Source organism: Pogoniulus pusillus, chromosome 5, assembly GCF_015220805.1.
Source record: "Pogoniulus pusillus isolate bPogPus1 chromosome 5, bPogPus1.pri, whole genome shotgun sequence".
Classification (NCBI taxonomy): Eukaryota; Metazoa; Chordata; class Aves; order Piciformes; family Lybiidae; genus Pogoniulus; species Pogoniulus pusillus.
The window spans coordinates 7,334,119-7,347,345 of record NC_087268.1 but is presented as its reverse complement, the minus strand read 5'-3'; the positions used below and the strand labels follow the sequence as shown (position 1 = coordinate 7,347,345).

Here is a 13,227-nt window from a genome sequence, read left to right as displayed (position 1 = left end):
ATTTTTCCTGCCACCCCAGTGTGAAAATGAGAGTGGCATTCAGCAACTGCATATGAAAACTATCCTGTACAAATAGTAACTGGGGTATTTTGATAAAATATGCCCAAAACTTTCGAGCTTGATAAGCTTAGAGATCAGAAAGTCAGCAAATGTTTGCTGATGCTTTTAACCCAGAGGATGCATTTATGCAGACTGCAAAGCAAGGTTGTGTGTTGAACTAAGCAAGCGAAAGGAAACAAGAACCACAAAGTTAAAACATCTAACAAAGTCTCTGTCTTAGGTTTTTTTCCAATAAAGATACTTAATAAATCATGAGAACTATTTTTCCAGTTGTGAATAAGCTGCATACTGGGGGAGGAATGGTTTGCAGCGTGCTCATTTGGGTGAGGGTGACTGGGTTGTAATGTTAAGGTTCATGAGAAAAAGTGGGTCCTGCACACAGCCAGACTTCGGAGGCTTTGGTTTTAGGTAGGGTCTCACACTTTCTCTGCCGCTGTATGCACAAGTCAAGAGGAAATTTCCTGTGGAATGAAGACAGGCCAACGGCTTTTTAATCTTATGATTACATAGATATAGAGTCATAAAATCATAGAATTTTTAAGGTTGGAAAGGGTGCTGTGTCCAGTTCTGGGCTCCTCAATTCAAGAGAGATGTTGAGGTGCTGGAAGGTGTCCAGAGAAGGGAGACAAAGCTGGTGAGGGGCCTGGAACACAAACCCTATGAGGAGAGGCTGAGGGAGCTGGGGGTGTGCAGCCTGGAGAAGAGGAGGCTCAGGGGTGACCTCATTGCTGTCTACAACTACCTGAAGGGAGGCTGTAGCCAGCTGGGAGTTGGTCTCTTCTCCCAGGCAACCAGCAACAGAACAAGGGGACACAATCTCAAGTTGTGCTGGGGAAAGTCTAGGCTGGATGTTAGGAGGAAGTTGTTGCCAGAGAGAGTGATTGGCATTGGAATGGGCTGCCCAGGGAGGTGGTGGAGGCACCGTCCCTGGAGGTGTTCAGGAAAAGCCTGGATGAGGCACTTGGTGCCATGGTCTGGTTGACTGGCTAGGGCTGGGTGCTAGGTTGGACTGGATGACCTTGGAGGTCTCTTCCAACATTATTGATTCTATGATTCTTTGATTCTTTGTTTGTTTAAATGCAGCTTTCTATTTATTATATGGATTTCTGGTTGTGTAGGGAGAAAATGTTTCTGTGAAGTGCCTGGTGTTCTTTGGAGCATGAGAAAATAACAATGCTGTCTTCTGGTTTTAAATTCAGAGAGTGAAAAGTATCAGAGACTTTACATCACCTCTTTTACAGTACTGTTTTTCAGTCAGTTGTTAGTGGAGATTCCCAATGTGCGTTTGTTTGACGCTGACCTAATGATCATTGTGGCTCCAGCAGACCCATGTCTGTCTTGGGTTGTGGGTGTCAGACCTGGATCTGGCACACATCAATCTTCTGCAGTTGTCTTGAGCACGTCTGTGCAGAGTTGTTTGACAGAAGATTTAACCTCGACTTCTCTTTGGCTTCGTTAGGCACTTAGAGGAATAAGCCATGGAACTGAGCTGTGTGTGCCATTGCTTACCCTCGATGCATGCTGACGTATGGAATTGATTTATTCACGGTGTTCACTGCTATTTGAAGCAAGCTGTGTCCTCTCCAGCTCACCAGTGAGCACGTCCTCAAGCTGGATTTCATCCCTATTAAGCTTTGCATCACATTTTTTTTTTTCTTGTAAATCAAAACATCTGCACTAAGTGATCATTTTTACTGTTGTGCTCTGAACCCTCTCCAGTCAGTCAGTATCTTTAGAGTCTGGAGGCATCTGGAACAGTAAATAATTTTCTGAAAGCAACCTCTGAAGAAAACATAGAAAAAGTGATTTACACTTCTATTCTCTGTAAATGTTGATCTTCAGACACAGCCAAAACATCACACTGACTTGAAATGCCAAACTCCCCTCCTTTTAGTGTATTTCTTCCAAATGCTGTTCTGCCCTCACTCTCTGTAGGAGGAAATATGTAAGCACAAAATAACTGCTCTCTTCCAGAAACCTTGCAGAACTCGGCCTGTGTCAAGTCAGTAACTACAACTGGAGGTTCAGAGGCTACAAAAAAAAACCCTGAGAACTGTGTAAGGAGAAGTAGTTGTAGCTATAGGAGAAGCTCCAAAGAGCTGTATGTTCTGCTAGAGAGGGTCTAGAGGAGGCCACAAAGATGATCAGAGGGCTGGCCCACCTATTCTATAAGGACAGGCTGGGAGAGCTGGGGATGTTCAATCTGGAGAAGACAAGGCTCCCAGGAGACTTTGTAGCAGCCTTTCATTACCTGAAGGGGGGACCTAAGGAAGGCTTGGGGAGGGACTTTTTAGAAGGGTAGGATAGGTTGAGGGGCAGTGGTTTGAAACTGGAGCAGGGTAGATTTAGATTGGACATTAGAAAGAAATTCTTTACTGTGAGAGTGGTGAAATGCTGGAACAAGTTTCCTGGGGATGTGGTTCAGGCCGTGTACCTAAAGACATTCAAGATCAGACGTGATATGGCCCTGAGCAGCCTGATAGAGTTGGAGAGGTCCCTGCTGACTGCACAGGGGTTCGACAAGATGTCTGTGAATATTCCTAACAGGAGTCACTAGAAGATGGAGGTGCTCAAAAAAAGAATGGATGAGGCACTTGATGCCATGGTCTAGTTGGTTGGACAGAGCTGGGTGCTAGGTTGGACTGGATGAGGCACTTGATGCCACGGTCTAGTTGGTTGGACAGGGCTGGGTACTAGGTTGGACTGGATGAGGCACTTAATGCCATGGTCTAGTTGGTTGGACAGGGCTGGGTACTAGGTTGGACTGGATGAGGCACTTAATGCCAAGATCTAGTTGGTTGGACAGGGCTGGGTGCTAGGTTGGACTGGATGATCTTGGAGGCCCCTTCCAACCTGGCCGATCCTATCACTCTGTGATCCCGTGTGCTGCAATCAGCACCTAACTCCTGTCTTGCCTGAGCTGATGAAGTTGTTTGCAAAGGTTTGAACACAGAGCTCGTTGTGATCAATGCCATTCTTCTATCAGACCCTCAGGAGTGAAAAATAAAACCACATTTACTCAAACAACAGCTCTTGGCAGTGCTTCTGAAACAGGCCAAGGGCTTATTGAGAAGAATATTGATTGAGCCAAGAAAACATCAAGCAGTTATAAAAGTTTAATCATATTCTCATTCAGGCCTGCCTTCAGTGCCAAGAATTCAAATTCTCCCATCTCCTGGGGACAGAAGATACATTTCCATAATGTTCTGCAACTTCCAACACTTTGCATCTGTCCAGCATGGTGGAATTATTCATTGCGAATGATTTAGCTGCCATTCAGAACTCTTTCTGCTGTGAGCATACAAATGGTGCAGCAGCAAGCTGTGATTTTTGGAACGTTTCTCATTTGCAATTATTTAACAAAGTCCTGGGCAAACCAGATTTAGCCTACAAGGTGTTTTTTTTTTGAAGTGGTCAGAATAAATATTTGGTCTGCGTAATTCAACAACATATGCCTGGTCACTCAAACCAGATGAAGGAATAATGATTCCACAGCTGGAAGAAAGCTGAAAGGATGTGTCTGTGTCCTCATTGAAATAAATGCTCAACACATGTGGAGTTGCTTGAGAGAAGTGCTCTAAGCAGAGAATCATAACATGGTATTGGGTTGGAAGGGTCCTTGGAGATCATTGAGTTCCATGCCCAATACGGATGGATGGCAGAGATAGCTTCCACTGCCACTCAGGTGACACAGGCAACCAGGTCTAGGCTAGGTCACTCAAAACCTCATCCACCCTGGTCTCAAACACCTCCAGGGAGGGGGCATCCACAACCTTCCTGGGCATCCTGTCCCAGTATCTCACCATCATCACTGTAAAGAATTTCTCCCGACTATCCAGTCTAAATCTTCCAGCTTCAATCCATTCCCTCTTGTCCTGTCACCGCTAGCCCTTGTAAAAAGTTGCTTCCCATTTCTCCTGTACCCCAGTTCAGGTACTGGAAGGCTGCTGTGAGATCTGCCCAGAGCTTTCTCTTCCCAGAATGGCTTCTTTTGGCACAAGTTCTGGGTCTGGTCACAATATGTGGGTATAGAAGCTGGATATGGTTTAAGAGCACAGAAGTTAGTGCTTGCCAGGAGATAGCAGGAAATGGTTTCTCTGGGCTGCACTTGTGAAGATTCACAGCTTTCTAAGCTAAACTCACTGCTATGAAGAAGGAAAACAGAGCTATGCCTCAGGTCTGATTTCCTCTCCTCTTTCATCCTTCTGCTTTTCTTATGCCTGTGGCAAGCTCTGTGGAAGTTGAGTGTTGCTGCATCTGTCCTGCAAAGCAAGATGTGAGTATAGGTTCACATATCAGGTTGGATAAGGCCTTGAGCAATGTGGTCTAGTGGAAGATGGCCCTGCCCATGGCAAGGGAGTTGGAGCTAGATGGTCTTTAAGGTCCCTTCCAACCCCAACTATTCCGTGACAGCCAGGGGTAGCAGTACCTCAGCTGGTACTGCTGCAGGTAGCTGGAGATGTATGATTAGCAAGGTGGGTAGCACAGGATGTGAACACCTGGAAGCCCTCATGCTGCTGTGTTGTCAAGGATTTGTGTGTAGCAAGTACCTGGCTATGTCAGTTATGTGGCTTGTACTCCCAGGTCCAGGAAAAGTGACTTACATCCTACCCAAAATAAAGTGTGCAGGGCATTTTCAACCCATTGCAAAGCTCACAAGGATTCAATGCTGCAAACAGGGTCCACGGGTGGCAGAGCTTTGTGGACATGTCTTGCTTGTCTTAGACCTCTGACTTCTGACCACTGTGGACTGTAAAGTGTGGAATTAAACCCATCTGGACACAGGCTTTGATTTTCTGCTGGCTTATCAGTTCTGAGATGTGAAGGGCAGTTGCATTGGAGTATGGAGTTCCAAGTTTCACAGGCTTCATAGAATGCCTTTGTTTGGAAGGGACCTTGAAGATCCTCTAATTGCCACCACTCTTGCATGGGCAGGGGTACACCTACAAGACCAGATTGCTCAAGGCCTCATCCAACTTGGCTTTGAACACCTCCAGGGAAGGGCATCCACAGTGTCCCTAGGCAACCTGTTCCAGTGTCTCATCACCCTCAGTCAAGAATTTCTTGCTAATACTCAGTCTAAATCTACCCTGCATAGGCTTTGGTTTCTGACCTCCCTCTTTCTTACCCTCCATCCTTGAGTTGCCACCTTCTGTAGGGTCTCTGTAAGGGAGTGGGAAGAAGTTTCATACAGAAAGCTTGTAAAATAAAGATGGTGGACTCAGATCTATATTGGGAGGTGAGGGGTAAAGCCATCTCAACAAGGAGGTGGGTGCTGGGAGGGAGGGAAGTTATTGCTAGTCAGGGGATTGTATCTGTCACTTGACATGTTTGAAAGGTGATCACACAGATAGCAGCACGCAGGAAAACAAAAGCTGGTCAGGCATTATTTACAGACAGACATTAGAATAACTTACAGAATGCAAATTAGAGCCAGAGTTCTAGGTCTCACCATGTCTGATCACTGTACTGCCACTGAGGCTACAGGAAAAGTGATTCTCAACAAAATCTTCCCCCACAAAACCTGAACAAGAAAACAAGCTTAAAAACTAAACTTGAATAAGCTTGCATTTATTGAATCACCTGAAAGAAAAACTTGTGTGTATCCATGTTTTTCTGTCTCTGCACTCTCAGAAACATGTGGAGATGGATCTGTATCCAAACACTGCAATCTCCTAAACGCCACAAACAACCCACACCATCTGTGGTAGTTTTTACTGCAAATCATTGCATGTGAAATGCTTCTTGCAGTCTGATGAACACAGCCTTGTCATGGGAACAGTGTCACAAGGCCTCCTTGCACCATGGCTCTCACTTCCAGATGTCTCTGCTTTAGATATATACAAAAAAGATGCTCTGTTCTCTCTCTCTCCAGTAAACAGGAAAGTTCTTCTTCCCAGTGCTCATTGAATGCCAATGCAAAGCAGAAATGAAGTCAAAATAAGCAGCAGGAGTAGCACATCTGTGAGCAAACAGTTTTTTTGCAGCACAAAGCTCTTCTCCAGATGCCAGAAAGCCATTTTTATCTCTCAGGATCTGATTCCCCCTCCCTCAAGCTTCCAGAAGTACTTGGCAGATGTAGAAGAAAGCCAGAAGTTGATTGCTAGCTGACCCTGCCATTAGAGCCTAGCTGATGAGCAGGTGCTCTGGTTTGAAGCTCATTGGAATATTTTAATGAGAGAAATTACATCATTAGTTGTGAAAAGAAAATAATGATGATCAATCATTGGTTTGCTGAGAGAGATAGAAAACCAAAAGGTTGGCAGTTTGTCCCACTCTGGTCTGTGATGCTGCTCCTGTTTGCTTTCTCCCTCACTCTGCTCCAGTATCTTTGCTGCTTATCTTGACTAACAGAAAACAAAGTAAGCTTTGCTGCTCGTTTTGTTTATCTGTCTGGGAAAGCAGTGGGAGAAAGAGAAGGTAGATTTGAGCCCTTCTGGGCAGCTTTATTTGTCCAGGAGGGAGTTTAGATTTCTGTATTGTTTCTGATTTGTATATAATTGTAAATACTTGTGAATGTATTGTGCATATATGCTTGTAAATTCTGCTTTGCTGTAAGTACAGCTTCATCTGACTTCCAAGCCATCTGAGCTGGTAAATTCCAATAGTGGGGGAGGAGAAGTTCCTAAAGCACCACAACAGGGTGGCAAAGGGAAGGTGGAGCTAATTAAGAAATACATAAGGGTGAGGGAATAAAGATCCTCTTTTAAGCACCTTTAATAAATTAACAATGAAAGAAGAGGGGTGAAGGGCCTGGAACACAAACCCTATGAGGAGAGGCTGAGGGAGCTGGGGGTGTGCAGCCTGCAGAAGAGGAGGCTCAGGGGGGACCTCATTGCTGTCTACAACTACCTGAAGGGAGGCTGTAGCCAGGTGGGGGTTGGGCTCTTCTGCCAGGCAACCAGCAACAGAACAAGGGGACACAGCCTCAAGTTGTGCCGGGGTAGGTCTAGGCTGGATGTTAGGAGGAAGTTGTTGGCAGAGAGAGTGATTGGCATTGGAATGGGCTGCCCAGGGAGGTGGTGGAGGCACCGTCCCTGGAGGTGTTCAAGCAAAGCCTGGCTGAGGCACTTGGTGCCATGGTCTGGTTGAGTGGCTAGGGCTGGGTGCTAGGTTGGACTGGATGATCTTGGAGGTCTCTTCCAACCTGCTTGATTCTATGATTCTATGAAATTGGAGAAAACCCATGGAATTCTATTTGGAGAGGAATGCAGAGACAGACATTACAAAGCAATTACCACAGCCCTGCCAAACCCCCTGGAATTTTCCCCCAAGCCAAGAACTGAATCTACACTCCCCAGTGCTGCAGTCCTCCCCCCGCCAGTGCCTCTGCCACCCAAGAGGCCTAGCAAGGCCCTGGAGGCCCCAGAGCAGGCCTGCTGCTGGCATGTTCTTCCCGACGGAGCGGCTGCCGCCGGCCGCAGGGCAGCAGGAGGAGGGAAGGAGAAGGAGCTGGCCTTGCCGTGAGTTTGCACTGAGATAGCAGAGGTATGGCATTGAAGAACAACCTTCTAGTCCCCAGAACATTTTGTAACCCTATGGTCTCAACCTGGGACGTGAAGGGAGACCTCGTTGCTCTCCACAAGCCCCTGAGAGGAGGTCGGGGTGAGGTGAGGCTTGGTCTCTCCTGCCTAGGTGATCGAATGAGAGGAAGTGGCATGAAATTGTGCCAGGGGAGGGTTAGGTTGGGTACTGGGAACAATTCCTTTTGTGCAGGAGTGGTCAGGCATTGGAACAGGCTGCCCAGGGAAGTGGTGGAGTGCCTGGAGGTTACTGAAGAAATGTGTGGCCGTGGCACTCTGGGACATGGCTCATTGGCCGTGGCCTTAGGTTGATGGTTGGACTCGATGATCTCAGAGGGCCTTTCCAACCACAAGAATCCTATGAGTCTATGATTTTGGGCTGTATTAAGTTCAGCACATCCTTTTACTTCCTAGGATAGCTTCTTGCCTATGGTGCACATCCAGCTTCTCTTCAGATGCTAGGCAGCATTGGGCACTTTTCTGGCCAGGGTGCAGAAAAGGTGACAGCAGAACATCTCCCCCGTCTGAATTGGCACAGATGTGCTTTCTGAAAATATCAAAGCCACCAGGCAGATGCAAGATTACAGAATCACAGAATCTATTTGGTTGGAAGAGACCTTCAAAATCATCCTGTCCAACCTTTGACCCAGCACTGCAAGGTTACCACTCAGCAGTGTGCCCAGGTGGCCAAGAGAGCCAATGGCATCTGGCCTGCATCAGGAATAGTGTGGGCAGCAGGACAAGGGAGGTTATTCTGCCCCTGTACTCAGCACTGGTCAGGCCACACCTTGAGTGCTGTGTCCAGTTCTGGGCCCTTCAATTCAAGAGAGATGTTGAGGTGCTGGAACATGTCCAGAGAAGGGCAACAAAGCTGGTGAGGGGCCTGGAACAGAAACCCTATGAGGAGAGGCTGAGGGAGCTGGGGGTGTGCAGCCTGGAGAAGAGGAGGCTCAGGGCTGACCTCATTGCTGTCTACAACTACCTGAAGGGAGGTTGTAGCCAGTGGGGGTTGGCCTCTTCTCCCAGACAACCAGCGATAGAACAAGGGGACACAGTCTTAAGTTGTGCCAGGGGAAGTCTAGGCTGGATGTGAGGAGGAAGTTCTTCCCAGAGAGAGTAATTGGCATTGGAATGGGCTGCCCAGGGAGGTGGTGCAGTCACTGTCCCTGGAGGTGTTGAAGAAAAGCCTGGCTGAGGCACTTAGTGCCATGGTCTACTTGACTGGCTAGGGCTGGGTGCTAGGTTGGCCTGGATGATCTTGAAGGTCTCTTCCAACCTGGCTGATTCTATGATTAAGCACCAACTCCACATTCTGTTTAAATATCTCCAGGGATGCTGACTCTGCCACTGCCCTGGGAAGACTTCCAATGTTTGATAACACTTTCAGTGGATAAATATTTCCTTCGTTGTGTTCTCCAGAGGCATTTGCTATCCCTGCCAGACAGAATGCAGCATTTGGGGAGTTTCCCTTTTAGGGGAGCAGCACTTTGCCTTTGTTTTGCTTGCTTATTCATATCAGCATCTTTAGAAGTTAGGTCTGACCTACACCTACACTAGCTTCCTCTTTGCATTGTTGAAGGAAAGTCAGCTCGTAATGTAGGATGTGGAAATCTCACCATCTTAGCTGCTTAGCCCCAGTCATTAAAGCCCTTGGGCATTTTGTGTGTTTGTTTTCCCTATGCACTTTGAAGTCCTGGAGAAGAGCCCAAGCTTTCATGGAAAATGGAAAAAGTGTTCTGCTTGGAGGCAGTTCTGGTCCTAAGTTTGTGTTTTGTGAGCTGCTCAGTATTTATGGAATGTTACTGGAAGTCACTTCATTGCTTAGAAGATGACTGAATTGTCATGATCTTCACCAGAAGTTGATGGCTGCTGGCACTGCCATCAGAGCCTGAGCTGCTGAACAGGGTAGCAAAGGGAAGATAGAGCTAATTAAAAAATAAATGAGGGCAGGGGAATGAATATCCTCTTTTAACCACCTTTAATAAAGGAACAATGAAAAACCAATGTGAACCTGTTCAGCTTCAAATGTTAAGCTTTTACCCTCTAGCTCTTCGAAATGGATTGTTAAAAGGTTAATTATAAATGCATAGATGCATAGAATGGTTTGGGTTGAAAGGGACCTTAAATATCATCTAGTTCCAACCTCCCTGCCATGGGTAGGGACACCTCCTGCTAGACCAGGTTGCTCAGGGTCTCATTCCCCTGGCCTTGAACACCTCCAGGGAAGCAATATCAATGACTTTTCCAGGCAACCTGTTCCAGTGTCTCACAACCCTCACTTTAAAAAGAGTCTTCCTAATATCCAGTCTAAATCTCCTCTCTTGAAGCTTAAATTCATTCCCTGCTGTCCTTCAATAAATTTAATACATTTTAACCTTTAATAAAAGCTAATTCTAAATTGTTACAAGAATTGTATTTTCCCCTGAGATTTGCCATTTCAAAATCATACACTTGGGCTATTTTCTGCCTCAGTTTTCTGATAAAGGCAGGTCCAAAACTACAGCATAAAGCTATATAGAAATGCTCTGCCTTTTTTTTTTTCCTTACAATATTTAGCAGAAGTTTTAAGCATGGTGCTTAAAAAAATGTCTCTGCCTTTCATCTTCAGTGACTTTTGTAATCATGCAGGACTCCTAGAAATCTGCCCATATAGAAAAACCTTGATTGAGTATCAAGGGAATGGATGCACCCCTAGTGATGTATGAGTCTATACAGCCTTGCACACAGGGAACCCAGCCTTTGTTGGGTACTTGCCGTTCTGGTCTGTATGGTGCAGCTAATCTTATGCAAAGCCAACATTTAAATGCCAGTTTAAAGTCAGCAATTAATGCGAGGTTGGATAAGGTCTTGAGCAGTCTGGTCTAGTGGAAGGTGTCCCTGTCCATCACATGGGGGTTGGAACTAGAGGGTCTTTGAATTCCCTTCCAACACAAGCTATTCTGTGGCTCTATAAGAACTTTTCCATACCACAGGAATGATAGCTTGCATTTTTTCAGGGGTGCAGAACTGTTGCATACTTTAGTAATGCCTGTTAATGCTTAAGCAACTTCATGTCTACAAGGTAAGAGTGTTTGCTTGTGGCTTTCAATTACTGGAGTCTCTGAATGAAAAAGAAAGGTACTTGTTTTTTTAGCATATTGAGCTACCAAAGGAGCTAATTTTAGGACAAGTAAGAATTGTTCAAACCTGTAGACTATCACACTAAATTACTTTTAGCTGTTTAGCTGTAACTAAAAAGATACATAAAGTCATAGAATGCCCAGCTGGAAGGGGCCCCAAGGTTCATCTGGTCCAAATTTACATAGGGTGGCATTAAAACAGGCTGCCCGGGGGGGTGGCAAAGTTACCATTCCTGGAGGTGTTCAAGAAACATGTGAACATGGCACTTGGGGGCATGGTTTAATGGCCATGGTAGTGCTGGGCTGATGGTTGGACTCAGTGATCTTGGAGGTCTTTTCCAACCCAAACAACTCTATGATTCTGTGATTTCTTAACAGTAGAAGAGCTTTCCTTAAAACACAAACTATAATTACACTGACAATTAGCAAAACTCACCCAGCTTCACAGAGTGAATTTGAAGTCTGTGAGTCTTTCCAAGGTGAGGATGATTACAGAATGCTTAGCCATTCTCAGTGCACATCCATCTTAATTAAAACTTACCTCCCTGTGATGATGATTCAGGCAGAGTAGCTTCTTGAGACAATCCTGTCTAGCATTTGCGTCAATCTTGTCAGCAAAGGCACTTCTTGAGAGTTTTTTCTCCTCCATGCAGGGCTCTGAAGCAGAAGCATTCCTCTAGCAACTCCAGGATCAGCTCTCAGCACTGCCCCTTAGCCACTCAGGTGTTTGCTAGGGCTGGTCCATAACGTCAGCTATCCCTGACCTTCCTCTTTTCTTTTCTGGTCTCTATTAACTAGCAATAAACGTTCCAATCATCAGGTCAACTTACAAGCTACCTTCATGATTACAACACACTTCCACCATAAGCTGCAGCTTCACATTGTTTCAGAACAAGACTCTGTAGGAGGGTCATGCTTGGCAGGTTTCCTTAATGCACCTGATTTCACTTGATGGACCAGCTGTCACAATCAGAAGAATGAGCCACGAGGCCTTCATCTCAAGCAGCTGGGTATCAAATTTGGCTTAAATAGGCCAAGGAAGTGTAAGTTAATTATCTTGCTGAAAAACTGAAAATCTTATGAGTAGTCCCAAATACAGGTGGAGTCAGTGCATGTAAATAGTTTTGGAAATGATTGTAGCACAGTGTTTACATTCAACAGCAAAGATACTTCTTAATTACACAGCTTTCTGCAAAATTACTTTAGATCTTAATTACACTGATTTCTGCTAAACAATTCAGTGTGGAAAATGAACATAGCAGCTACACCTTTACAGTATCCAGGCTATCAAAAAATGGCTGGGCATTTCCTGACGTATCTGATTTTTTTTCCTAATAGAAGACAACATTTGTCCTGAATTTGCAATTCAATTCATACCATTACAGTTACACAGAAAAAAAAAAAACCCAGACAAATTTAACTGGAACTACTCTCTTTAAAATTCATATATATATATATATATATACACACACACACATACTACACACATAGACACACATTTCTCTCTCTCTATGTATATATGTAACAAAAAAAATCAGTGTGCATATTTAGCAGTCATTTTTCAAAGTCTGTAACTTTATTAGTGTATAAGCAAAAATCCAAACCACAGCCATTCCCATATAGCCAAGTTGCTTAGGCTGGAACATTTAAAGTGCCATAAAGGCAATTCTGAAGGACACTACCCTCACAGGATCTAAATACAAAAGAAAGCTAAGAAAAAAAGTGACTTTTTGAAGTCTTGAGTATGAGAAAACTGATATTGACAAAGACATATTCATGTGTCAGTGATGAATAACTACAGGAACTTCAAATTCCAGCTACCAGCAGTATCATACATCACTCTTCTTTTTTTGAGGTGTAAAAGATTCAAATGTCAGACCTAGAATGTCAGAGCTGTTTATAATGTCAAGTGATGCATCTTGCATACTCAGGATATACCCTGGATCAAACTGGAGCTCAGGATAATAACTGCAGGTGATGAAGCACGTTTCATGTACAGATAGACATGGATTTGAAATTAATTTGGAAGGAAACACATTTTCCTGGTGAAGCTTTAGTAACTGTTTTGTTCCACCTGCACCGATCCATGTACAAGTTATTTTGGATAAAGCTGATGCTTCTAACAATAGTTAATATTAGTGTGGTGTCTGCAGGGCATGGCCAGCCAAGAACTTACTCTTCTTGAAGCTTGAAGAGGGTAGGTTTAGACTGGATATGAGGAAGAAATTCTTGACAGTGTGGATGGTGAGACACTGGAACAGGTTGCCCAGGAAGGTTGTGGATGCCTCTTCCCTGGAGGTGTTCAGTACCAGGTTGGATTAGGCCTTGAGTAACCTGGTTTAGTGTGAGGTGTCCTTGCCCATGGGAGGAGGGTTGGAACTAAATGATTATTAAGGTCCTTTCCAACCCAAACCATTCAACGAATCTAAGAATCTATGTTAGAATGTAGGAAGTTGATAGAATGTGTTGCAGACTTGAGAGAGAATCAGTCCCAACAGACCCAGAGAGAGCTCTGATGTGCCTTT

The 13,227-nt window shown here is 44.9% G+C and overlaps 1 long non-coding RNA gene across 1 annotated transcript; it reads right to left on the bottom strand.

Annotated features, from left to right (window-relative positions):
- Window positions 1–5,610: 5,610 nt before the first annotated feature.
- Window positions 5,611–11,602, bottom strand: LOC135175639 (uncharacterized). The gene is made up of 2 exons (XR_010302414.1): window positions 11,244–11,602; window positions 5,611–6,022 (listed from the first exon to the last, which is right to left on the bottom strand). It is a non-coding gene; the product is annotated as an uncharacterized LOC135175639 (long non-coding RNA).
- Between the last annotated feature and the right edge of the window lie 1,625 nt (window positions 11,603–13,227).